The 27,426-nt window shown below is 37.4% G+C and overlaps 1 long non-coding RNA gene across 1 annotated transcript; it reads left to right on the forward strand.

Moving 5' to 3' along the window:
* Nucleotides 1–727: 727 nt before the first annotated feature.
* LOC134736106 (uncharacterized) lies at nucleotides 728–21,963 on the forward strand. Its single transcript, XR_010119825.1, has 3 exons — nucleotides 728–761; nucleotides 10,772–10,864; nucleotides 21,850–21,963. It is a non-coding gene; the product is annotated as an uncharacterized lncRNA (long non-coding RNA).
* The last annotated feature ends 5,463 nt before the right edge of the window (nucleotides 21,964–27,426 follow it).

The raw sequence follows: 27,426 nt of genomic DNA on the forward strand, positions 1-27,426 counted from the left end.
GATAGAGTTTTATTCTTGGTGCCCAGGCTGGAGTGCCATGCCCCGATCTTGGCTTACTGCAACCCCTGCCTCCCATTTTCAAACAATTCTCCTGCCTCAGCCTCCTGTGTAGCTGGGACTACAGGCGCTCGCCACCATGCCTGGCTAGTTTTTGTATTTTTAGTAGGGATGGGGTTTCATCATGCTGATCAGGCTGGTCTTGAATTCCTGACCTCAGGTGATCCTCCTGCCTCAGCCTCCCAAAGTGCTGGGATTATAGGCATGAGCCATAGTGCCGGGCCCCCCAGATGAAAGTATTGTTGCATCCATGTTTGATGCGGAAACTGAGTTGTTAGTTTACTAAGGTCAAGTGGCCAGGAGAGGCAGGTATGGGTTTAAATATTTCTGACTTCAAAACCATGTAAAATATATCAAAATATATATCAATAAATATATCGGATATTCAAATATATTTTTTCAAGTGTTTCTTTTTGTTGTTCCTTTATTTTTCTTTTGGTTGGGGGAAAGTGTCTTACTCTGTTGCCCTGGCTGGAGTACAGTGGCACAATCATGGCTCACTGCAGCCTCAAACTCCCAGGCTCAAGGGATCCTCCTACCCCAACCTCCTAATTATCTGAGTCTACAGGCACACACCTCCACACCTTGCTAAGTTTTAAATTTTTTTGTATTTTCAGGACCTCCCAATGTTGCCCAGCCTGGCCTTGAAGTTCTGGTTTCCAGTAATTTGCCTGCCTCAGCCTCCCAAATTATTGAGATTACAGGTGTGAGCCACTGTGCCTGGACTGTTTTCAAATATGCCTTGACATGAAGTTATTAAAAATAAAAAGACTTATTGGTTGTAACATGTGGTCTAGTAAAGTGAGATCTATAGTTGGAGCAGGTTTATTGAAAATTCAGTTGTCTGACATTTCCAGAAAGGGAGAGGTAGTCAAGTTGAGCTATAGTTACCTTACATATGAATCTTTTTGTTTTCTCTAACATTTCATTCAGTTCAGTATAATTGATAAGAAAAATATTTAAGTACGATTATTGAGTTCATAACACCATATTTTAAATTGTAGTACACTTAAAGTAATATTCCCTTATAACAAGCATTTTTGATACTTTGTTTACTTTTTGTTCTTTTATATGCCATGAGATATTGGAAGGATTCCTTTCCTCCATACAACACACGACTCATTGGTCTTCTTAAGGTCTTGAACTTCTTACTAAATATCACTAATTTCTATTTACGAAGTGATTTCCTTCTAAGAAAGTTTTTTTAGAAACTTCATTTCTTCTCATTGTATAAAATTGTAAAACTGATCAGTATACTTTCACTGTTAAAAAAAAAAGTTCAGCACTTTTATTGGAAGTGTGGGATGTAATATAGAATAATGATTCTCATTTATATTTAGTATCATTTAGATCAGGATTCAGTCTACCTCCCAACCTCCTTCCATTCAATAAGTGAGCATCATTCTCACACCAGTTTAATCCCACCATCTTTTTAAATGTGTGATTTTTCTAACTAAGCTAGTGGGAAAAGCCACATTATCTTTGTTTAAAAGACATTTTAAATATTGAGTCAACCCAGAATAGCACCATTCTATTTCATTTTGTTTGGAAAGAATGTAAATGCATCCATTATATTGGCCCATGTTTTAAATAATAATGCCTTCTGAAAATCAAGACTTGAAAGAAAAAGGAAAGAAGAAAAAATGAACAAATCTTGGAGCAACTGTGATGTGTCATAATCGTGTGTATCGGAATGTGTATCATGGTATTCGCAAAGGGAAGAGAGAGAGAGAGAGAAATGGCCAGAAAAAATAATGACTGAAAACTTCCCTAGTGTGGAGAAAGATATGAATATACCCAAGAGACTTGCCAAACTGTTACCAGGATAAACACAAAGTTATCCACCTGAGATATATAATAGTTAATCAAAATCCAAAGCCAAAAGAGTCTTGAAAAAAAGCAGGAGAGAAGCTTAAAAACAGGAATCTTCAATAAGATTAAAGGCTGTTTTCTCCTGTGAAAACTTGGAGGACAGAGGGAGAATTATGCCGTATTTAAAGTCCCGAGCCAAAAAAGCTGTCACCAGATAATACTTTTTCTGGAAAAAACTACCTATCCAGAATGAAGAGAAAATAAGACCGTTTGAGATACAAGCTGAGGGAGTTTACTACCAGTAGATGATCCCTACAATAAATGCTAAAGGAAATTCTTTGTGATGAAATGAAAGGACACTAGACAATAACTAGAATAAGAAGACGTAAAGAATATTGGTAAAGATAATTAGATGAGTAAACATAAAAGCCAATATAATTGTACATTGGCTGAGTATCTCCTCTTTTATTCTGTATGATTTTTTTTTTTTTTTTTTTTTTGAGATGGAGTCTCGCTCTGTCGCCCAGGCTGGAGTGCAGTGGTGCAATCTCGGCTCACTGCAAGCTCCGCCTCCCGGGTTCACGCCATTCTCCTGCCTCAGCCTCTCTGAGTAGCTGGGACTACAGGCGCCCGCCACCACGCCCGGCTAATTTTTTTATTTTTAGTAGAGACAGGGTTTCACCGTGGTCTCGATCTCCTGACCTCGTGATCCGCCCGCCTTGGCCTCCCAAAGTGCTGGGATTACAAGCGTGAGCCACGGCGCCCAGCCTTCTGTATGATTTTTGAAGTAGATACATAAAACAAGAAATATGTATATAATACATAATTTATTTACATATTTTATACATATTTTATATATATATATACACCTACATATATGTTAGTTGGCACACAATGTATAAAGCATAATCTGTAATACAAAACTATATAAAGCGGGGGGATGGAGATATATAGGAGTAGTTTGTGTAGTATTAAAAGTACTATTTGAACTATGTTGTTGCAAATTTAGCATGATAAAAGTAATCCCCAAGAAAACCACAAAGAAAAAAACTAGCAAATATATGCAAAATAAAAAATGAGGGAATCAAAGTGGTACACCAAAAAAAGTCAACCAAATTATCTTAAAATGTGTTTATGGAAGGACTGAGTGCAAAAAACATATTATACATACAGAAATTTAATAGCTAAGTGGCAGGACAGTTGATCCTTGAACAACGTGGATTTGAACTATGTGGATTTATTTATATGTACATTTTCTCTGCCTTTGTCATCCCTGAGATAGGAAGACTAATCCCTTTTCTCCTACTATTTCTCAACCTTTTCAACATGAAGATCCTTATGAAGAATGAAGACCTTTATGATATCCATTCCCACTTAATGGATAGTAGATATATTTTGCCTTCTTTATAACTTTCTTAACGTTTTGTTTTTTCTAACTTAATTTAATATAAGAATATAGTGTGCAATACATATACTTTACAAAATACATATTCATCAATTATTTATGTTGTTATCAAGGCTTCTAGTCATCAATAAGCTATTAGTAGTTAAATTTAAGTTATTTATGAATTTTTATCTGTGCAGGGGTCAACACCTCCAATCCCTACATTATTCAAGTGTCAACTGTAATTATATATTGGTAATTACTTTAATGTAAATGGATTAAGCTCAAATTAGAAAGTAAAGATTGACAAAATGAATAAAATCTATCCTTATGCTAAAGATTGACAAAATGAACAAAATCTATTCATATGCTCAGTACAAGAGACTAATGTTAGAGAAAGACATGTAACAGTTGGAATTATAAGGAGAAGAAATGATATTCTATGCAAATAGTAACGAAAAGAAAAGTAAATGTATTATTCCATTGAAATAGACTTTATGTCAGAGAAGATTTACAAGAAACACAATGATACTTTATTTATAAAAATTTTATTTCAATGTTTTTAAAAGAAAGACGTAGACAAATTAAATTTAACAGAGTTTATTTGAATAAAGGATTTTTTTTTCATGAATTAACTAGCCCTGAGAATCAGGAGGGATTCAGAGAGTTCCACCCAGCAAAGAGGGCAGGCAATATTTATATACAGAAAAGGGGAATGACATACAGAAATGGCTTGATTGGCTACAGCTTACTTTTTGCCTTATTTGGCAAGGTCTGGCATGGTCTGATGAGGCATTCTCATATGGACATGATCTAATCAGTTGGCAGGTTGTGATTGGCTGAAGTTTGTATTCTGTGATTGACTGAGACTCAGCTACCTTTTAAAAGAATATACCACAGAATGGGGTTGCAGTTTGTTTAGGTACTAAATTAGGTTGTAGTTTATTATGTAGGGAATCAAAGTACAGAGGTGGCTTTATGCCAAATTTAATTTAACACCTATAAGAAGGCATAAACATTAGATGTTTATATAGTCCTAGCAAAACAGCAGGCCCCAAACATTTGAAGCATGAATTCACAGATTTATTTTTACTTTATTTATATGTTCTGAGATATGGTCTCGCTCTGTCACCCAGGCTGGAATGTAGTGGTGCAATCATTGGTCTCTGATGTCTCAACCTCCCAGCCTCAAGTGATTCTCCTACCTCAGTCTCTTGAGGAGCTAGGACTACAGGTGCACACCACCACACTCGGCTGTTTTTTAAAAAATATTCTGGTTGAGGTAAGGTTTCAGTGTGTTGCCCAGGCTAGTCTCAATCTGCTGGGCTCAAGGGATCCTCTTACCTTGACCTCCTAATGCAGTGTGATAATAAGCATGAGCCACCTTGCTTGGTCAAAGTGGCAGATTTGAAGAGAAAAATAGAAAGTTCTGCCATAATACATTCAGACCCCACTTAAGTAATGAATAGAACAATCAGAGAGAAGATCAATGAGGAAATAGAGAACTTTGCTAAAATTATTTGAACATATTAGAAGTAACAGACCTCTTCAGAACACTCCACCTAGCAGCAGCAAAATATACATTTTTTCAAGTGCACACAGAACATTCTACAGAATATTCTTGCTTCAATACCTTAGGCCACACAGTAAGTTCCATAACATTAAAAATGTGAAAGCAAACAAAGTATCTTTTTAAATCTTAGTGGAATGATGGAATGACTCCAGAGATTAAAACAGAAGGGAAACTGGAAAATTCACAAATATTTGGAAATTAAACGAATTCCTTTAAACGAATAATGAGTCAAAGAAGAAATTACAAAGGAAAATTTTTTAAAATTAGGTTAATGGAAAAACATACATAATATTTGAAAATATGAGATGCAAAAAAGCAATGCTTTGTGAGAAACTGATAATAGTAAATGCCTATGTATATGTAAAGAAAGATTTCAATTAAATAACCTATTTGTACTTCTAATGACACTAGAAAAAAAGCCAACTAATCCCAAAGCTTGCATAAGAAAGTTAATAAATATTGCCCTATAGATAAATGCAATAGTGAATAGAAAAACAATAGAGAATACAAGGAAATTAGAAGTTGCTTCTTGGGAAGATTAACAAAATCGACAAAATTTTAGTGAGACTGACAAAGGAAAAAATACTCAAATTGTCAAAATCTGACATGTATGTAGAAAAATTACTACCACTTTTACGTAAGTAAAGAGGATTCTAAGAAAATATTGTGAAGAATTGTATGTCAGCAAATTGGGGAGGTTAGATGAAATGAATAAATTTCTAGAAATGCTCAATTTCTGAAGGCTGAATTATGAAGAAATAGAGAATCTGAAAGCACATATAATTAATTTGCAAAGCTACTGAATTAGAAATCAAACATCCAACTACAAAGAAAAGTCAGAACTTGTCAATTAAAATATCATGTATTAATGGAAATATTATGGTACTGTAAGGCCAACAGATCAGATAATTGCCATTGGAAAGGCAGCTTGTTACTCACAGTTCCAAGAGTCACAGGGCATGCCATGCCACTGGCAGCACATAGGAAAGCACCAGATTGGTCATAAGGCAGAGGGAGAAGGGATTAATTAGAACAGAGGGGTTTTATTGAGGTTTCTGAGGGAAGGAATGATGAAGTAGAATAAGCAGGCATACAATTGGCCAGTTTGAATAATTCCACTGGGCTCTAATGCAAGAGGGCCGTCTCGTTTTCCCTGCCTTGCTATTGGGCTATTAGGGTAGGTGGATAATGTTTTAAAGTGTGAGAGTCCAGTAATGGAGGTGGTTGGGAGTGTGGACTGTTGATTGTTTTGTTTGTATTTCAAACCCTGTCCCTATGTGGAGAATTTCTTCTCAGAGTGGAGATGATGAGAAAGCTATGCAACTCAGGCAGTTTCTAAAGTTATCAATATTCATCTTATATATATTGATTGATGTCTCCTGTCTTCCTAAAATGTATAAAACCAAGCTGTGCTGTGACCACCTTGGGCACATGTCATCAGGACCTCCTTGTCAGGCCTCTGAGTCAAAGCTGAACTATTGTAACCCCTGTGACTTGCACATATACGTCCAGATGGCCTGCAGGAGCCAAGAAGTCTGGAGTAGCCAAGAAAACCACAAAAGAAGTAAAACACCCAGTTCCTGCCTTACCTGATTAACCAACATTACAACATTTCACCATTGTGACTTGTCCCTACCCTGCATTAACTGATCAATCAACCTTGTGATATTCTTCTTCTGGATAATAAGTCTTATGATCTCCCCACCATGTACCTTGAGACCCCCTCCTCTGCTTATAATAGATAACCACCTTTTACTATAATTTTCCATTACCTACCCAACTCCTATAAGGCAACCCCTTCCCCATCTCCCTTCACTGACTCCTTTTTCAGACTCAGTCCACCTGCACCCAGGTGATTAAAGAACTATTGCTCACACAAGGCCTGTTTGGTGGTCTCTTCACATGGATGTGCTTGACACTTCTGAGGCTATATCACGGTCATGTGCCATCAAGCTTGGCAAAATACGCTTTCTAAGTTAACTGAGACCTGTCTCAGATTTCTGGTATTCACACTTTGGTAACCACAGGGGGATTGTGAGTGGATCCCTGACCTTTGATGGATTTCCTATCAGTGTTTGGTACTAGGAAGAGCTAATTTTATGGCTGAAACCAATAGGGGAATTTGCTGAGGTCTGACAGCACTCTCTTCAGAGAATCCCTGATCTCCCAAAATTTGGTCAAGACCTAAAGTTTATTTTGCTGTACAACTCCTCTTTTCTTGTTTTACTTGCTTCCAACAGGGAGGCAGTTTTCTTGCTTCCATGATGATGGAAAGCAGGTCACTCCTTTATGGAGTTTGAGCTCACTTCCAACAGGAGAGAAGAGTTTTTTTTTTTTTTTTTTTTCCTGCTTCTAGGATGGTAGAAAGTACCCTACAGCCCGAGACCTATCACTATGTAGGAAACTGGTTTAGGATTCTGTCTTGCATATTCTTTTTAAACAGCTAAAGTTAGCATTAACAACCAGCTGGTGTTAATTTCTGCTTATACTTAGAGTGATCAGAAATCATATAACTCATCATCGTTAGTTTAGCACCATTTTGTCCTAGCTGAAATATGGTAATGAGATTTTAGAAGTTTTTTTTTAAAAGAGCTTAATGGTTATGTCAGCTTAATTAAAAGACTAACACCCAACATTTGTGTTTGTGTATGTGTACATGTGTGCATGTTTGTATTTAAAAGTCCTTCATGTTTTTGTTTCTTTCATTTGTTTTCCATGCTTAAAACCTTTTCTTTTTTTAGCAAAAATTTTTTCTTCTCAGTTGACTGAATTCTGTTTTCACCTGATTTTTTGTTTTGTTTTGTTTTGTTTTGTTTTTGGTAAAATACTTATTGCAACAGAGCCTACTTGAATTATTTAGGAAAAATGTAGTTTAGACACTCAAACATGTTTTTGTTAAAAAAATTTAAGTGTACTGTAAAAGCATCTCCTTCTAGCACCACCAGACTTTTTCTCTCTGTACCTTAAGATGTTAATTTTGCTATTTGATTTTCACCTCAGTTGTTTCCTTTAATATGCAAATTTAAGGCTATTTAGTTGACAACTGTCTAACACTGTAAAACAGGTTATCAAGCGTCTAAAAGTCTAAGATAGAAAAAAAAGGGGTAGAGTGATTTTATGAACCTATAAAATGTACTTCCATTGACATGCCTAATATATCTATGTAGTTGTGTTGTGTACACAGTGTTTTACTACTAAAAATCTATAAGAGAGCTCTAATTAATTGACTTAAAGAAAAATAAAAGCACTTAAATCCAATACTTTATTAGGAAAAAAAGACTAACCAAATGCTTTTCTGAGTTTATGTAACTTAGCTAAAATTTCAATAAATAAGCTAGTTTGAAAATTATTGGTAAAGTAATATTACAAATGTCTTAAGAATTGTCAGCATATGTTTTTTGTTTTGCATTTATTAATCAAGCAGTTTCATACTTAACCTTTGCCAAATACTATAAGGTGTCAAAATTTGGCATAGAATTTACAAAACTATAAACCCAACCCAAAATAGAGGTCTTTGCTTGAATTTTTTTTTTAACAAATAATGCATTGATATGTGTTTAATGAAAATAGTTACATCTTGAATTTAGTAAGATTGCCATAACTTCTAATCTTGTGACTTTAGGTGGTCTAGTCAACAGGCAATAAAGAGGTTTGTTTTGGGAATAAGGTTTGTTTTGGGAAAGGATTGTTACCATCTTTGTTCCAAAGCTAAACTATAAACTAAGTTTCTCCAAATGTTAGTTCAGCCTATGCCCAGGAATGAACAAGGACTGCTCAGAGGTTAAGAACAAGATGAAGTCAATAAGGTCAAATTTTTTTGCACTCTCAGTTATAATTTTGCAATGGCAGTTTCATAACTTCACAGTTTTCATAAATAATCAGAGTAAACAATTAAAATAAAATAATTAGGTAAATGTAATTGGATAAATTATTGTACACAAACTGGCCATAATTTAGAAAATAAAGTTATATGAAATTAAATAATAGATATTTCACTATTTGGGTATTGTCCCATAAATATATATTGTAAGAAAACATTCTTGCTTTAAAAAAGTGTGTCTTTTTAAAAGAAAACTGTGAACAGGTTTTGTCTATTTCAAAGCTTATTTAAAGGTTATGTATAAAACAAGGTAAAAGGAACCAGGAAATAAAAACAGATGTAAAGAAAGTTATAAAAATAAAGAGGTACTTTTTGTGGTATGAGAGCTTAAAGAGAAATAATTTTATATGAGAAAGAATTTTGTATGGTAAATTTTAGACCTAAAATAAAATGACTGGTTCAGAAGAAGAGATGCTCAGCACAAACCAGAAAATACAAACACATTATGAACGGTTGGTGTAAATAACAATAAATAAACAACAACCACCCCCCCCACAACTTAAATATGATGAAGTTATATTATTAAGTTTTGGTTTGCTTAAGGAAAAAAACTGAGATTAAGGTTATTACATCCATATATCTTCCTGTATGTGCTTTTAAAGTCCTTGTGACATTAAGTTACAGGGCTTTGACTCCTGGGCCTAAAAAGATGTCCATCAAAATAAACTCCATTCCTAAGACACAGGGCCAGAAGTTAAAGCCATTCAACATTCAACTCCTTAAGGTACAGGGACTGTCTTAGATGAGGTGAGCATGTGGGATTGCAAAGGCTGATTTTAAGAGATAAAATAAGTTCAGTTTCTCTATGAACTAATAATTCATGTCAAAGATAACTGATGCAAGACCAGCATATGGGCTGCTGTGTAAGATTAATATGGTTTTCTTGAAGCATTAAGTCCTTAATAAAGGTTATAAAAGGCTTAAGGAAGCTATATTTTATAATCAGTTTTATAGATTGTTTACAAAATTTTGAAAAACAAATTTAATTGGCTTCATGCTGTTTTTATTAGGGCTTCTTGTTTGGCAAATTAAGTCTCCTCTCTCAAAGAATGAAAGTTTTCACTTTTTTGAAATCTTTGTGTTATCACTTTGGTCAAATGAATGTCTTTACAGTGACCTGTAATCCTATTTTGTGATATGAAAGGTTTTAAACCTTCAATATTTGATAAACTTTCCAAAATCAAGTTATAATTTATGTCTTTTTCTGACCTAATTAATCCTTTGAGATATTAGGTACCCTAACATCCAAAAAGGACATAATTTGGCCCATTGGTATAAAAAGTATACAGGAAATATTGTGTAATATGAAATGGTGTTTGGTTTTCTTTGGACTGAATATGTATAAATATGTTATTGGTATGTTATTCCCAAAATTATGTTATTCCCAAAATTTTGGGAAACTCCTGTAATTCTGATGTAACTTAGTATACATTATCAGTAATAATCATAATTTTTATGTTAAAATTATTGTGTGTCACAAAAGTATAAATTTCCTTGTCAATTGTTTCTTTGACTATGGCTGTCCTAAAACTTTTTGTCATCCATGGACAAATGTTGTTTTGTTTTGGTCCTCTTTAGAAGGTGGCTTTATAATCAGCTATAAAACTCTAACAGGTGCTCTTGAATATAGGTTTCTGATAACTCTGGAGACTGTGACATCAGAACAGAGGAAAAACTTTCAAGACTTATGGAGAGCTAAAGTGTTCAAGCATGTCAGTCAGAACAGGAATTAACTGCATGGACTGAACTAATCATTCTTTTTGCCTAGAATGTTTGCTGATTTTCTATTTTCGGTTTCAGTCTTAAGACTTTTCTTTTGAGCTATTTATTGACAGCTGTTAACAATTTAGTATACTCCTGTGAACAAAATTTAGAGCATTTTATTTGTTTGTTTCTACCTGATTTCTCCAGAATTTGGAAACTATTTGTGAGTATTCTTAACTTATGGCAATAGAGTTATTTGCATAAGTGCAGTAAGAATCTGTTTTCATTTGTAATGGGACACAATTGGAGAAACTGGTTATTTTACCAAGTCTTTGACTGGAATGGTGTGCTTTTCTCTAAGGAATAAAATGTGACATATGGAGTCAATAAAGTCCTTGGAAAACTGGCCTCATATTCCGTGTACACAGTCCCTGCACAGCATTTCTTACCTGTGGTAAGTAAAGAATGCCACTTTCTGACAGGCACAGAAGCCCCAAGTTTATCTTGGAACCTCACAAGGAAAGGAAATTCACCCAACTCATAGATATTTGATTGCATAAATCCATGGCTGAGCCTGGCTTTAAAAAAGTCTTACCTGAGATTCCTCCTGTGGAACAAATTCCATTACAGCCAATTTAGAAGCCTATGCAAAAAAATTATTCTTGCTGCACAGTATACAAATAATTAGGCCAAGTATAATAAAGCAAAACCAGTCCTACTATGATTTTTCTTTAGCAAAAATGGGAAATTGGAGAGAGAAAAAATCATGTTTCAAAACTATAGTACACCTGTTGTTAGATGCTAGTATTGCCTAATGCTTGTCAATTTTTATTATTTTCTACAGTTTGGACTACATTCTAATTTTTTATTGGCTATAAGTTTTTTGAATAATGTTTTCAATTTTTCCTTCATTTTTTCTAATTTTGAGTCACTGAGAACTAAGGTATGCCTTTGTAAAGCCATGTAAACTGAAATTAGACAACTTAAACTTCAGAGGAAAATAACAGTAACCTATTTATATATATAAGCCACTTTCATACCTACTTACTAATGCATAGACTTCAGAGTAATGCGTCCTATATTGATTTTCCAGGCTTATTCTTTAGTTTGTTGTTACTTTTCTCCCTTCCTCACCCTATTTTCACTTTATGGGACACGAGACTTTAGAACTTGCCAAAAAAGAGCTTTCCTAATAACTCAGGACTTACCTGTACAGGAACAAACCATCTTAGGCATGAGAGATCAGCCAAAACCTGGGACCAGCCAAAACCTGAGACCAGAGACTCATTTTCTTCTAAAATGCTTTCTTAGAAAGATTTTCAAAAAGTAAGGCAGGGAAATGTGAAAGGAAAACATCTTGGGCCCCCAAAATTACTCAGGTAAAGGGAAAAAGCAGCTGGGAACTGCTCAGGGCAAATCTGCCTCTCATTCTATTCTAAGTCACCCCTCTGCTCACTGCGTATTTGATTGCCTGTTTTGAAAAGACTCATCAGAAACTCAAAAGAATGCAACCATTTTTCTATCACTTATCTGTGACCTGGAATCATTCTGTTTTAAGTTCTCCAGCTTTTGCTTCGAGTTTGTCCACCTTTCTGGACCAAATCAGTGTTCATTTTACATATGTTGATCGATGTCTCATCTTTCCCTAAAATGTATAAAACTAATCTGTGCCCCAACCACCCTGGGCACATGTTGTCAGGACTTCCTGAGACTGTGTCATGGGCGCGTCCTCAACCTTGGCAAAATAACTTTCTAAATTAACTCAGACCTCTCAGATTTTCAGGATTCACAATAGAAACAACATTCTGGCCAGGTGTGGTGGCTCATGCCTGTAATCCCAGCACTTTGGGAGGCAAAGATGGGTGGATCACGCACCTGTGTTTGAGACCAGGAGTTTGAGACCAGCCCAAACGACATGGTGAAACCCTGTCTCTACTGAAACTATAAAAATTAGCCAGGCATGGTGTTGTGTGCCTGTAATCCCAGCTACTCAGGAGGCTGAGACAAGAGAATTGCTTGAACCCAGGAGGCAGAGGTTGCCGTGAGCTGAGATCACGCCACTGTACTCCAGCCTGGGCAATAGAGAGAAACTCTGTCTCAAACAAAACAAAGCAAACAAAACAAAACACATTCTGTCCATCCAATTTCTCTGTGTCTTAGTTTTTGTTGCCAGGATCAGTACTACTGATCACCAGTTGTCTGGAATCAGTGTAGTGTTACAATTCTAGTTGAATTTAATCAGCCATATGCATTTTTCATATTTCTCAGGTGATGTGCTATGTGGATTTGAGGTTGTGGGATGAAACTATGACAAGCAAGGAAAGGCATCTGAGCCTTTGCAGCCCTGTCTTCCCTATGAGGGTCAATATGGAGAAGTAGTATGTTAGTATACATACTACAAGATTTGTAGACTGTATCTCCTTGTATACAAGAAGAAGACTGTATGCTGCTTTTTATTTGATGAAGTTGCTCTCTGAAGATCTGTCTGTTGCAAGGGGAGAAACTGTTGGGTCAGGGAAGCTGAGGACAGGGTAGAATGTTGTTGTATTACTAGACTGTCTTACACCACATATTCTAGATTAAGACTTCTTGAACTTCCAATATAAGTTTAGCAGAAGAGACACTGATTTGTGAAGATTTATTTCTATTGGCTGAAGTGACTTCATCATCCATGTGACTTAGATATAAGCCGATGTTTTAATTTTGCTTTTTTTTTTTTTTGAGACAGTGTCACTCTGTCTCCTGGGCTGGAGGGCAGTGGTGCAATCTCAGCTCACTGCAACCTCCGCCTCCAGGGTTCAAGTGATTCTCCTGCCTCAGCCTCCCAAGTAGCTGGAATTACAGATGCCTGCCACTACGCTCAGCTAATTTTTGGTATTTTTAGTAGAGATGGGGTTTCTCCATGTTCGCCAGGCTGGTCTTGAACTGCTGACCTTGTGATTCACCCTTCTCAGCCTCTCAAAGTGCTGGACCCTTTGCTTTTACATAGATATTTACAAAAAGGAAACTAAGAGAAAATATAAGATGTAGCAAACCTGTAGCCATAATTGAAATCTGAATCACAAGGTTCCAGCCTACATCTCATCCTGGAATGTGGCATTGGGGTTTCTCAACACTCATTACCATTGGATGAGACTGTGAGCTGCCTAGAATTCTATTTACTATTCTAGGAAGCAGCAGGATTTTAGAAACATGAGAAATTACATAGTTGACTTCATATTTTAGGTACAAATTCAAATAATTTGGGATTACAGCTGATACGGCAAATTTGCCCCAACTCCTTGTAATTATTTTCTTTTAAAGTATATTATTTTCTTTTAAAATGCAAATCATACTTAAGATTCCCATATGAATTGTGAAGGATGCACTTTGTATTTTTGCAGTGTATACAGGTTGTTTTTCATGTCTTAATGATTCCTGGCTTGTAACAGCAAAAGTATGCAGGAAAAAATAGTTAAGGGAAAGATGATTTGTACTTTAATTCTATCAGCATTAGGCCTGCTTTAGAAATATAATTTGGAAATAGGAGGATAAATATAAAACTTTTATGATTGATTGACAATTTGGTTTTATTTCTTTCTATCCAAGGCATGAGGCCATGTATTTTAAAATTTCATAGGACAGTTGTGAGAACTTTCAAAATGCAGTTGTGAGAATTATGTACAGGCCATAATGCATATCAGAAATAAGAATCAATTAAAAATGCAGTGTACTTGTAGGAAAAGAAAAGTTGACAATTTTAAGTTCATCTTCGTTTTCTTCAATAATAAACTTAGACAATAATTTTGTGTAAATTTTAATGATGATCTTGTTTTGCCTCTTTGTGTTCAATTTTATTAAAAGTGAATTTCAAGGAAGAGACATTCTGCAAATTGCTTTTCCTTTAATACCCAGAATTGGCTTGAAGGCACTGGCAGGAGTTGATTTTCCAACCTGCAGATGAGCTGTTTGGAATGGATGTAAAAGAGGGTGCATTATAACTCAGTATATTTTCCAACACAATTTCAGAAAATTTGTTTTTAGAAAACAACTTGCCTAATAAAACTACTGATGTGAAACCAACTTCTTTACTACTGGGAAACTGAACAAGAGCAAAATGTGTACATTTAGCCATAATCTATATAACCACATTTCATTTTATTGTGCTCTGCTGTATGAGCACTTTGCAGATAGTTTGTTTTTTACAAATTGAAGGTTTGTGGCATCCCTGCAACCAACAAGTTTATTGTTGATATTTTTCCAATAGCACGTGTTTGCTTTACGTGTCTGTGTCCTATTTTTGTAATTTTTGCAATATTTCAAACTTTTTTGTTTTATTATATTTGTTATGGTGACCATAAATCAGTGATCTTTCATGGTTTATTATAATTGCTTTGAGGCAGCATGAACCACAGCGATTTAGGATAGCAAATTTAATTGATGAATATTGTGCTTTCTGACTGCTTCCCTGACCAGCTGTTTCCACATCTTTCTCTCCATTCCTCAGGGCTCACTATTTTTTGAGACCCAATAGTATTTAAAGTAGACCAATTAGTAACCATACACTGGACTCTAAACGTTCAAGTGAAAGGAAGCGTCTCAATGCTCTCACTTTAAATCAAAAGCTAGAAATGGTTAAGTTCAATGAGGAAGGCATGTTGAAAAGCCAAGACAGGCTGAAAGATAGACTTCTTGTGCAAAACAGTAAGCCAAGTTGTGAATGCAAAGGAAATGTTCTTGAATGAATTAAAAGTGCTACTCCAATAAATAAAAATTGATAAGAAAACAAAACAGGCTGGAATAGAGTGCAGCATCATGGCAAACTGAGACAGGAATAGTGAGCAGAGTAGCACAGCGCATCCAGATGGCAGCAGGGAAAATAACTAACTCCCTGCAGGGGATGGGGAGCAGCACGAAATGCAGCCACTGGCCTCCAAATGGGTGCACATTCAAAATAAGTGCTTCTACCTGGATGTGAAGCAGACACGCTGGGGGCCACTTCCTGAAGATCACTGAAGTGGGTGTGTGAGACAATAGGAGCCACTTCATTCTGTGCCAGTGGCCGTGGAGTTCTGCAACTACCTGGATGGTTCATTGAGCACTATGTGCAGCTGGGCCCCAGCCAACTCCCTGACCTGGCCCTGGTACAGGACAAGCCATGGGTACGCAATGGTGACTGCAAGGTGCACAAGAATGACACGTACTACATGGATCTCAAGGAGAACCAGGCTGCTGGCTATTTATGCAACCTGCAGATATTCAAACCTGGGGCCTTTTGTTTCCTGTGCAAGGCCTCATGGGATTCTCTGAAGATCTGGCCAAGCTCTGGCACCTCTTTGACTATGGAAAACAAGTGCTTTTCCTTGATGTGCCCTCCAATAAGTGTGGCATGTTTATGCACATGAGTGAGGGAAAGCCCACTTATCACAACACCATTACTGTTCCCTAGAAGGTGGAGGCCAAGTTCTGACACACTTTGTGCAAGTACTCAGAGCAAATGAAGATTCAAGAGAATCAGGGAGAGAAGGAGGCTGCCTGTGAGCAGCTCCACCGGCACCACCACAAGCAGCAAGAGGCTGTCTCTGCCACCCTGCTACTGCAGACGAGGGAAGAAGGGGAATAAGATTTGTCAAACTAAATAGAATGCCTTTACACAAACACTTCCACACATACACACAGCCATACCCAGAGAGAATATATGTAAAGAAAGAGAGAAAATAGTTGTTTTTTTAAAAAATATCTATTAACTCCAAGGCAGCACCACACACAGAACCTCCAACAAATGACAGTTTCTCTTCTTGAGTTGCCACCGATCGCTGGATTTTGTTCACATTATTGACTGCATAAAATAGAAACCAGCTGCTAAAAACAAACAGAAAAACAAAATATGAAAGGTAACAATTTTATATCTAAGTTTCCCTTTAGATTTAAAAATATAAAGAATTTATTTCCCTAATTATCCAAGAAATACTCATTTAAACTATGATTCTTAAAAGGATTTGCCAAATGGTCAAGATTATGTGAGTGCCATATTATATAAAAGTTTTTTTCATTTTGAGCTAACATTTGACTTTATCACAAAAACAAGATATTTTAGAACATGCAGAATAATATTTTTCGTTTTGTTAATAAATTTCAAGCCTTATGTGAAGGTTATGATAGTATATTTGACATCCTCTTTACCTGTCATTAGAGATGTATATATATATATATATAGATGTATATATGCTGTGTGTCTGACCTTTGTCTAAATGTCATGCAGAAGTTTGTAGAGAGTAAGATATGTAGGTTTAACTCATGCATGGTAAACAGTAAGTGCTCTCTTTTATATACTATGCCTTACATGTGAATCTTAAGCAAGGAAACTTCTGTGAACATAGATAAATGATTTTCAAGGGCATTTAGTGGTTGAGGTAGGAGAAAAAGCTAAAACAGCCTTACTACAAGTATGGAGAAAGTTTAACTTATCTGGATAGAAGGTCAAACTAGCCACAGCATTTTATTAAGCCAAAGCCTAATCCTGCATTTTATTAAGCCAAAGCCAAGGTCCTAACTCTCTTCAATTCAGTGAAGCCTCAGATCAGTGAAGAAGCTATAGAAGAAAAGTTTGAAGCCAGCTGAGGTTGGTTCATGAGATTTAGGGGAAAAAAGCTTTCTCCAAAACATAAAAATACAGGATGAAACAGCAAATGCTGATGCAAAAGCTGCAGCAAGTAATCTGGATCTATTCTATCTGAGTCAGCTGATGAAGGTAGTTACAGTAAACAATAGATTTTTGTTGTAGGGAAAAAAACCCCATTAGAGTCAGATGCCATCTAAAGCTTTTATAGCCACAGAGGAGAAGGCAGGGCCTGGCTGCAGTGCTTCAAGGGACAGACTGACTTTTGTTAGGGACTAATGCAACTGGTGACTTTTAAGTTGAAACAAATCTTCATTTACCATTTTAGAATTATAGAACTCTTTGGAATTATGCTAAATCTACTCTGTTTGTGCTTTGTAAGTTGAAAAACAAAGCCTGGAGGACAGCATATCTGTTTACAGCATGATTTACTGAATATTTTAAGCCCACTGTTGAGACCTACCACTCAGAAAAGAAAAAGATTTATTTCAAAATATTACTGTTTATTGACAATGCGCCCGTTCCTCAAGGGCTTTGATGAAGATATTCAAGAAGATGAATGTTGCTTTGAGGCCGCTAACATGACATGCATTCTGCAGACCATGGATAAAGGAGTAGTTTCCACTTTGAAATATTATTATTTAAGAAACACATTTCATAGGCCGAAGCTGCAATAGACAGTGATTCCTCTTATGGGTCTGGGCAAAGTAGTTTGAAAACCTTGTAGAAAGAATTCACTATTCTAGATGCCAAAAAGAACATTTGTGTCTCATGGAAAGATTTCCATGAAAGGATGACTCAATTGATGTGGCCAACTTCATTGTTACCTTATTTTAAGAAATGGCCACAGCCACCCTAGCCATCAGTAACTGCCACTTTGGTCTGTTGGCAATCATGAACATTGAGGCAAGACCTATCCCAGAAGAAAGAGTGCAGGTTACTGGAGGTACAGATGATTGTTAGCATTATTTAGCAGTAAAGCATTTTTAATTACTTGCTTACATTTTTTTAGACATAATGCTATTGCACACTTAGACTATACCATAAACACAACTTTTATATGCACTAGGAAACAAAAAAATCCATGTGTCTTGTTTTATCGAACTATTTGCTGTATTATGGTCACCTGGAACTGAAACCTCAGTATGGCCAAAGTATATCTGTATACCCTTTTCTTTTTAAGACTTTGTGTTTTCTGACTGGAATAGTATCTGGAGGAAGATTGGTACCCAATCCTGAGGTCAGGCTGAGCCCTTGTGCTCCTGTCTAGTTAAGGTGGAGGGAACATCATTTGGCAAAAAGCTGGGCAACAAGTTTTAATATATGTGCCAAATGCAGGTTATTCACAGTATCTGTGTGGACTACAGTGTTGGGAAGGATTCTGAAGTTTGGACTCAGCAGGCAGGAAGCCAGCATTGGTTATTAACATGTGCCTTGGGGACTAGAAGACCTGTCTTGCATTTGCCATTCCTGCGTGAGGAGCATTATCTTGGAGGGTAATACAAATCTTTGAGGACACTGTGGCCAATTAGAAATCTCCAGATCAGGTTGGGCTGCAGTTTAAGTGAATATCAGAAGTACTTGTATGGCTTTTCGAAACACAGATTGCCAAGTTCTGTCCCCAGTATATCTGTTTTAAAAGTTCTGGGGTAGGGAAAATGTTTTCATTTGTTTCAGGTCCCAGGTGATGCTGTTACTCTTGGTCTGTGGACCCCACTTTGAGAACCACTTCCTTTGGGACCTCAGAGCTTTTCTTACATGTTCACTTAGCTGTGATCCCAAATAAGTCCTTGGGTTTTATTTTTGGATCTGTGCACAAAAATCTGTCTCCCTTACTATTTTACCCTTTCTATATTTATTGGTTCATAAACTACAGGTGTCACCGTTTCTTTTTACCTTCATTTGACTTTATTTCCTTCTTAGTTAAAAAGTTAACTTCAACTTAGTTAAAAAGTTACAGAATGAAGATACAAAGCTAGATAGAAGGACACAGAAACAAGCAAGCATTCATCCTTATGGTTAACGATGGCTTGTAGCCTTGTAGTCATCTGGCTGAGGACAATGAAAGAAAGTGATTTTTAATAGTGATACTTAGAGGAGGGGGTTTTTGTACCATGTCTTGGTGGACATCATGAAGAATAGGTATTTGCATGTTTTAAGTATCATTCTTGTTGGGAACAGTGTAAACAAAGATTGCTTAGGATGTTTAGGACTGTTTAGGATGTTTAGGATTGTTCAGGATTGTTTAGCATGTCCAGGTTATAAAGCTAGACTGCATTACAGGGTGCATGAAGAGGAAAGAATGGTACATAAATCTATAAAAGTAGACAATTGCAAGACTTGGGGGAAATCAAGAGGCTTGACTGGCAACTAACTGTACTGTGGAAGAAAAATGCCAAACACTTTATTTCAATTAACTAAGTCTTATTGTGCACAATTTTCTGAGGATGAGATTCTTAGACAGAGTGGTAATTGACTGCTAAGAACTACAGAGCCGAGTACCACATTACCAAAAAATGTATTAGTTATCTGTTTGCATAACAAATGATGATAAACGCAGCAGATAAAAACAATGCACATATGTCACCAGATTTCCTGTGGGTCAGTAGTCTGGCTGTCATTTACCTAGGTCATCTGTAAGATTTCAAGCAGAATGTTGACCAGGATTGATGTAGTCTCATCTAGAGGCTCAGCTAATGATGATCTGCTTACAACTTGGTGTTGGCAGAATTTATATCCTTGTGGCTGTCAACTGAGGGCCTTATTGTATTGCCTTCTTAGACTAGCCACTGCCCTCAGTACATTGTCATGTAGGCTTCTACATTTTTATTGTTTTTTTGTTCTTCAAAGTAAGCAAATGAGAGAATTTCTCATCAGAAGAGAGGCCACATCTCATCACTTTGCCATATTAAATCAGCTAGAAGCAAGTCACAAATCCCACCCATTCTCAATGACAGCTAATTGATTATCTAAGAGCATGAAAGTTAGGAATTATGGTGGCCACCCTGGCATCTCTGTCAGTTGTAATGGAAAAAACACCAATATAGATATTTGGAAATTGAAGCTTGTAAGTCAGTTCAATTTTTGAGAATGACACTTCAGAATGGTCACATTTTCAGAATGCTAAGTTGAAGATTCAGTCTCAGTATTTTCTTACTTTTAAAATAATCATTTACACTAGACGTGTTTCCCAGAAGTCAGGGAACCAAACATCATTGTTTGTTGGTGACAGTAAAAATAAAGTCCTGAGAAGTGAATACGAAAAATCTTAGGAAGATAGAATTGATAGAATTTTGTTATAGTGATTGGGAGGGCAGGGTTTAGAGGAGTCAGTTGTAATGGGAGAATGTGCATCAATATAAATCTTATTTCCAGATGAGCTATTGGTAAATGGGGCTCACTGGACTTTTATATTGCCAGCAACTTCAAAGCATTATCTAATATTTGTAAAGTTTTTTTTCCTGCAAAATGCACGGAAGCACTGTATGTAGTTTCCATGTCTATCAGTATGAACTTTTTGTTTGTTTTTGAGACAGGCTCTCACTCTTGCCCAGGGTTGAGTGCAGTGGCACAGTCATAGCTTACTACATCCTCTACCAACACACTTAAATGACCTCCCAGGCTCAAGTGACCACCTCAGCCACTCAAGTAGCTAGGATTACAGCTGTATGCTACCATATCTGGTAAATTTCATTAAAAAAAATTTTTTAGGCCGGGTGCAGTGGCTCACGCCTGTAATCACAGTACTTTGGGAGGCCGAGGCGGGCAGATCACGAGGTCAGGAAATCGAGACCATCCTGGCTAACATGGTAAAACCCCGTCTCTACTACAAATACAAAAATTAGCCAGGTGTGGTGGCGGGCACCTGTAGTCCCAGCTACTCGGGAGGCTGGGAGGCTGAGGCAGGAATATGGTGTGAACCCAGGAGGCAGAGCTTGCAGTGAGCCAAGATTGCACCACTGCACTCCAGCCTGGGCAACAGAGCCAGACTCTGTCTCAAAAAAAAAAAAAAAATTTTTTTTTTGAGGAAACAAGGTATTATTATGTTGCCCATGCTGGTCTCAAACTTCTGGGCTCAAGTGATCCTCCCACCTCAGCCTCCCAAAGTGTTGAGCTTACAGGCATCAGTCACCAGGCCCATCTGTGTGAACTTTTTTATTTTGTAATTTACCAAGTAAGTATTCCAAGAAGCCCACATACACCCACAGGTATATCTTTTGAGGGATGTATGTCTTATGTGCAGTGCTACCTGCCTACATTTTGTCTGTCTAATGGGGAGGTAATATTCATTTTTGTCTCTCTATTGTTGTACATTGTCAAGTCAAACCAGGTCAAGGGATTTCTTGGCCCTACTAGAATGGTAGGTGCTCTGAAAAGTTTGAGGTTCACGCCAAATTTGAAAACCTTGTTTTTAGATAACCTGTGAAACAATACCAAATCCTGTATGTGTATCATGTCCAACAGTTTTATTTTTAAACCATTGAGCAGCACAACTGATTTTCTTGGAGATTAAGTTTGCGAGTGTCTATGACGGGACCCCAATCCATACCTCGGTTTGGTTTGGCCATAAGAAGAAATGAGCATGATTCTTGGAATCCTTTAACTGATGGTGATTTAGACATGTTAGTAGTTTTATTCATGTTAGCAGCTTTATTGAAATTTCATGTACATACCATAAATTTTAATCATTCATTTTAAGTGTACAAACTGGTGGCCATTCGTAAGTCTTTAGAATTTAGTAAACCAAATTTAGAACATTTCTGTCAGTCCAAAATATCTGTCATGTTCATCTGTACTCATTCCTTTTTTTAAAAAATTACTGTTTTGGTCATTTTTGTTAGGTAACATGGGTACCTTAATGGCACTGGTTCCGAGTTCTTCTTCCTCCTGGATACAGACCTGCCAAAGAAAAACCAATCAGAAAGAGATGCCTTCCCACCTTGGTCTGAGCCCAGCCTCCCAGCCAACCATTGACCTCCACGTAACTTCTCAGAGTATAAAAAGCCGAAGCCCCGAAGCCCTCTCTCTCTGCTTCCTCTTTGGCTCCCTACCTGATGCCTCCAATAAAGATCTCTTGACTGTAACCGGTGTAGCGTGGTCTTAGCCTGAGTCTGTAGAGTCGCTCTCTCAATTTTTCTTATCTGGACATTGACATGGTATTATAGAATCTTCTTATGTGGCTTGTTTCACTGATCCACTCTAATTGAAATTCATCCACGTTAATATTCATGAATTTTAATTTATGGATTTGGGCTTCTAAACTCAAGTTTATGAACAATTGCTCTATTATTCTTCCAAAATAGCCATAGAAGGGTTAGCATGGTGCTGATAAGCTGATAAGCAATTTTATGGCTTTTTAAAAGTTTAGTTTCTTATTTCTGTCTAGAAACAGATATTCCTTATGTTTAGCCCTATTTGAATTAAAGGGCTTTAAAGGATTCTACTTTTTTTTTAAAAAGAATTCAGTAAAAATACATTACATTTGCTTTCCCTAGTGACAAAATATTGATCCGGTCTGCTAAACAAGTTCTTGAATATTTAAGGACATGTAATGTAACAATAATGTCTCTCTCTCTATATATTTTTGTTTTGTTTTGTTTTGTTTTTGAGATAGAGTCTTGCTCTGTCACCCAGGCTGGAGTGCAGTGGTGCGATCTTGGCTCACTGCAACCTCCACCTCCAAGATTCAAGCAATTCTCCTGCCTCAGCATCCCCAGTAGCTGGGACCACAAGTGCGTACAACCACACCTGGCTAATTTTTGTATTTTTAGTAGAGACAGGGTTTCACCATGTTGGCTAGGCTGGTCTCAAACTCCTGACCTTGTGATCTGCCTGCCTTGGCCTCCCAAAGTGCTGGGAGGTCCATGTTCTTGCATGAGGCACTGTGCCTGGCCTATATGAATTATCATAATTATGCATTGTTTATAGTTTACTGGTTTGCATCCACCTATATTATTTGACACCAAAATTGATGCACATAAGTTGGCTGCCTCTCATCCTCTTACATTATTTGCTGGCATGTTCATTAATTGTTTAATACATTCAGATTTTCTTTAGTGCCTGTTCTCTGAAAAGTGATTTGAATTTTACATATGGTAGAGGTCTGTGGTATAGAAAGGAAAACACACAATGAGAAGATGTGGAACATTGGGCTTCAGAGATTTTCTCTTCAGAAGTTGGGTTGACAGGTGCAATTCTCTCCTGTTATGTTATCAAGGCACTGCTAATCTTCAGGCCCAGTGTAGGAGGCAGAAAGTATGAAGCATCTGTAAAGGTCCACCACAGCATTTACCTACTGATGAGGGTGAGATAGCCAATTTCCTCCTGCTCTAAGATAGTTTCAGTTAGGAAAGCAGGAATCAGAAATAACACAGAGTAAGGACATATTGAGGTCTGGTAGCTTTTTCATCAGTTGTTTGAAACACACACCATGTGGTTATTGTCACCTTATATCTTAGGGCAAAGGAGTTTCAGCAAAGGACTTCTGCACCATTTTTTAGTACCCATCATTTCCAGTTCCCTTTAAGTTTAAGGGTTACTCAGTGCAATTATTTCACTACTTACTTGGCAAAGCAAGCTTACAGAATTTGAATGAGAAGATGTGAAGACAGCGTTTTCAGTCCGCTCATGTCCTTATTTTCTCTCTGTCTTGCAGAGTATCCAGCAGCAGCTGGCCGGGCTTGAGGAGTCCTGGCCAAGGCTGCAGTTGGAGTCCTGGCCAAGGGCCTAGCTGCAGTTCCTCAAGGAGGCCGGCCCTGTGGGAGGAGCTTCAGCTCATCATAGCACAGCGCTGCTCCGCAGGAGATGGCGCCTGGCTGGAGGAAGAGTGGCTGCGCCCACGGGCCACCTCCAGACAAGGTGCCACGGAGAGGTGGGCCCACTGGAAAAACTACATAAGGGGGGCTTGTGTATAGCTAAAGGTGTTTGTTATGATCACTCAGAGTAGAGAAGAGAAAGGAGTATGGAAGGTGAGAGGACACTGCCTTCCACTTGTAGGAGGTGCCAGTATCTTTCTGGGAATCCCCAGGCTCCTGTTCTTGATCAGAAGCAGGAACTGATTGAAGGAAAGGAGGGAACTAGGGAATAAATTTACCTCCACCTGCTTCTCACTTCTCCTATTGTAGGTGCTCAGTGCTTTTGGCTGTATTTGCAAGAAAGGGCCATGAACAGGCTTTGGGTCACCAGCAGAAAGATGAGGATTAGTCAGTGACAACAAAAATGAGTGACTGAGGCAAGTGTCTCAATCAGTTGAAGTTTGTTGAGCGAGCTTAAGGGCACACATAGGAAATATGTGAGTAACAGACACATCTGTGGTGGTTTTTTCCAAAGAAACTCTGAGGAATTTTAGTATGTATACATTTTCCTGTAAAAGATTGGAGGTGGTGGGGATGTGTAGGGGGTGGGCAGTAGTGAAACAAATGATTACATACTTGTGAAACTTTAATTGATACCCAGTAAATCTATGTATTCCATTAGATAAAGGGGCTATTTGAAGAAAAAGTTAATAGAGAAAGCAGGCATTTTTGTTCTACACTTGCGAAGATAAACTACTTTTCTTTTGAAAGAGATGGTATCTGTTTAGCCATTAAGGAACAAAATATGTGACTGTTAGCAAAGGAGAAGGTATAATGAGGCATGTGCAACCTTTGCCTCCAATCATGGCCATGAACTTAGCTTCTGAGATTTTTCTGGGGTCCCTTTAGCTGACAGGCGGTCCTTCAGAGGGGGACTTAAAATGTTTTTTATTTCTTGGTAACTTTGCTGTGGTGAAAGGGGAAAAGTTTGGGATCCAGCGTCACCAGGAACATGGATGTCTGTCAACTACTTTTTTATATTGCCCAGGCTGGTGTCAATCTCCTGGGCTTAAGCAGTCTTCCAAAGTGCTGAATTACTGGCTCACACTGCCACGCCTGGCTTACCTACTGCTTCTTTCTTCAGCTTTATCTTTGAAGAGATTTGCTCTGAACCAAATATGAGTGAACAATGGTCCATGACACAGCCTTCAAGAGATCCTGAGAACTTGTGCCCAAGGTGGTTGGGCTAAAGTTGTTTTTTTTCATTTTAGGGAGACGTTGCACATCAGCCAACACATGTAAGATGGACATTGGTTTTGTCGAGAAAGGTAGAACAACTGGAAGCAGGGACTTCCACGTCGTGGGTGGATTCAAAGATTTTCTAATTGGCAATTTGTTCAAATAGTTAGCTAAAGACCTGGACTAGCTGGGTTCAGGTAAGGGGTTTTATGCAAAGCACAGTTTTATGCAGAGCACAGTTTTATGCAGATGAAGCCTCCATATAGCAGGCTTCAGAGAGAATACACTGTATGTGTAGTGGTGTGATCATAGTTGACTGCAGTCTCAACTTCCTGGGCTCAACCCATCCTCCTGTCTCAGCCTCCCAAGTGGGTGGGACTAAAGGTCTATGCCACCATGTCTAGCTTTTTTTTTTTTACTTTTTGTAGAGATGGGGGTTTCACTGTGTTGCCTAGACTAGTCTTGGATTCCAGCTTCAAGGAATCCTCCTTCCTTGACCTCCCAAATTGCTGGGATTACAGGTGTGAGCCACTACACAGGCCTGTTGTATCAGTCTTATGGTCTTTGTGTTGACTGATGTTAATGCTGGTTAGCTGGGCCTCAATTCCAAAAAAGGAGCAAAATATAATAAGGCATATCCAACCCCGCCACTTCCCATTGTGGCCTGAAATAGTTTTTCAGATTAATTTTGGAATTCTCTTTGCTAAGACCTCTCTCCAGTTCCATCAGTCAGTTGGGGGGTTTAGAATTTTATTTTTCACTTACATTCTTCTGCTCTGGCCAAGATTTGCTGGAGACAACTGTGGCTACCAAACTTATTCTTGTCCCACAGCCAAGTATTGCCAAGGTGGCATAGCTCCCTGACCCAGGTTCATCCTGTCTTTTGGTGAAACTCCTATTGCCAAGGGACTTAGAGCCAAAAGGCTTACAGCCAATTTAAATGCTCTAGGCTACAGAGGAATGGAGGCAAACAAGCATTCATCATCCCTTAAAATTAAGCATTATACATGCTGAAAAATCAAAATCCAAAGGCAAGGTTACAAAACTGACTGATCTATATAACTTCTCTGCCTTGAGCTACTGTGATCTTGATTTTAGTTTCAGACTTATCACAATTAGCTATACAAAATATAGGCATTGTTGAAACCTTTTAAGAAACCTTGTAGATAATTTTGTTGTGCCAGAATGCTTTTTGTGGTCTTGTTAGTAATTTCTCCTAAAGTGTCTGATAAATTTTTTAAATGTATCTTCATGAATCTTATAACTGGGAGTACTATACCCAGGAGACTTTGTTACGAGTTGTGTTTATATCCTCTCAGTAATAATTTTCTTTTATAATACTTTATGGGAAGCAGGAAATTCTTTATGGTTGAGACAGATGAAAAGGCATCATGTAATAGCTCAGGAGACAAGGTTCCTTATTTTACCATCTGTTCAGGCATCTGTGTACCTATCCTTGATTTGGAGGGTCTGAACTAATTCTATCCCTCAAAACCAGCCTTTACAATCTCATGTGCCCATCTCTTCCATGATAGTCCCTGGGCTTAGAGGAATGGAAGTTTCTATTATTCCTATAAACAGTAGCATATAAACTTAGCTACAGGGCGTTTGCAGTGAAAAGCAGATCAGGCCCAGTGGAATGCTAAATGAGGGAGATTTGCAGGCTTTGTGAAATCATCCCTGGTCACGATTCTGTTTTTCTCAGAAGAAGTAATACAATGAGAAATAATATTAATAATTTTGACAATTAAGAGAACTAGTATGGCAGAACAGAAAAAGGAACCTGCTCTATTAGGCTGCCAACTAAAAACATCATAATGAAAATTATAACTTAGTTCATCTTTAGAAGATTCTTGTAGTCAAGAAATAATTCATGATTCAATCTGCATTTAAAAACAAAAATCAGGACTGGAATCTAGTAACTAATGTGTTATAGCTTTCTTCTGAAACCTAATTTTTCTCTAGTCCTCCTTACCTACCAAAGAGAAATTATATCAAAACCAATTTATGTGCAAAATAAATTTTACACTCATCATATTTGTCTTGATTATTCATATAAACTGCTGCAAGAATTTATTGGTCTTATATGTTCTTTTCAAGATGGCTTTGCTGGAACTTTACCTAAAAATATGTTATTCAAGTCAAAATCTGGTAAAATAACCAGTCTCCAATTGTTTCAAAAGAAAATGCTCTTACTAAACTTATGCAAATAACTATATTGTCATAAAATCAGAATGCTCCCAAATAGCTTCCAAATTTTCAAGAATTCAGAGATAAAGGTAAATTTGCTCACAAAAACATACCTCACCCAGTTCCTCTAAATTATAAAGAACTCAAAGGAAAAAAGATTTCCATGACTTTTCTTTAACCAGAGCAGCAGCCTTA

Source organism: Symphalangus syndactylus, chromosome Y (assembly GCF_028878055.3).
Source record: "Symphalangus syndactylus isolate Jambi chromosome Y, NHGRI_mSymSyn1-v2.1_pri, whole genome shotgun sequence".
Classification (NCBI taxonomy): Eukaryota; Metazoa; Chordata; class Mammalia; order Primates; family Hylobatidae; genus Symphalangus; species Symphalangus syndactylus.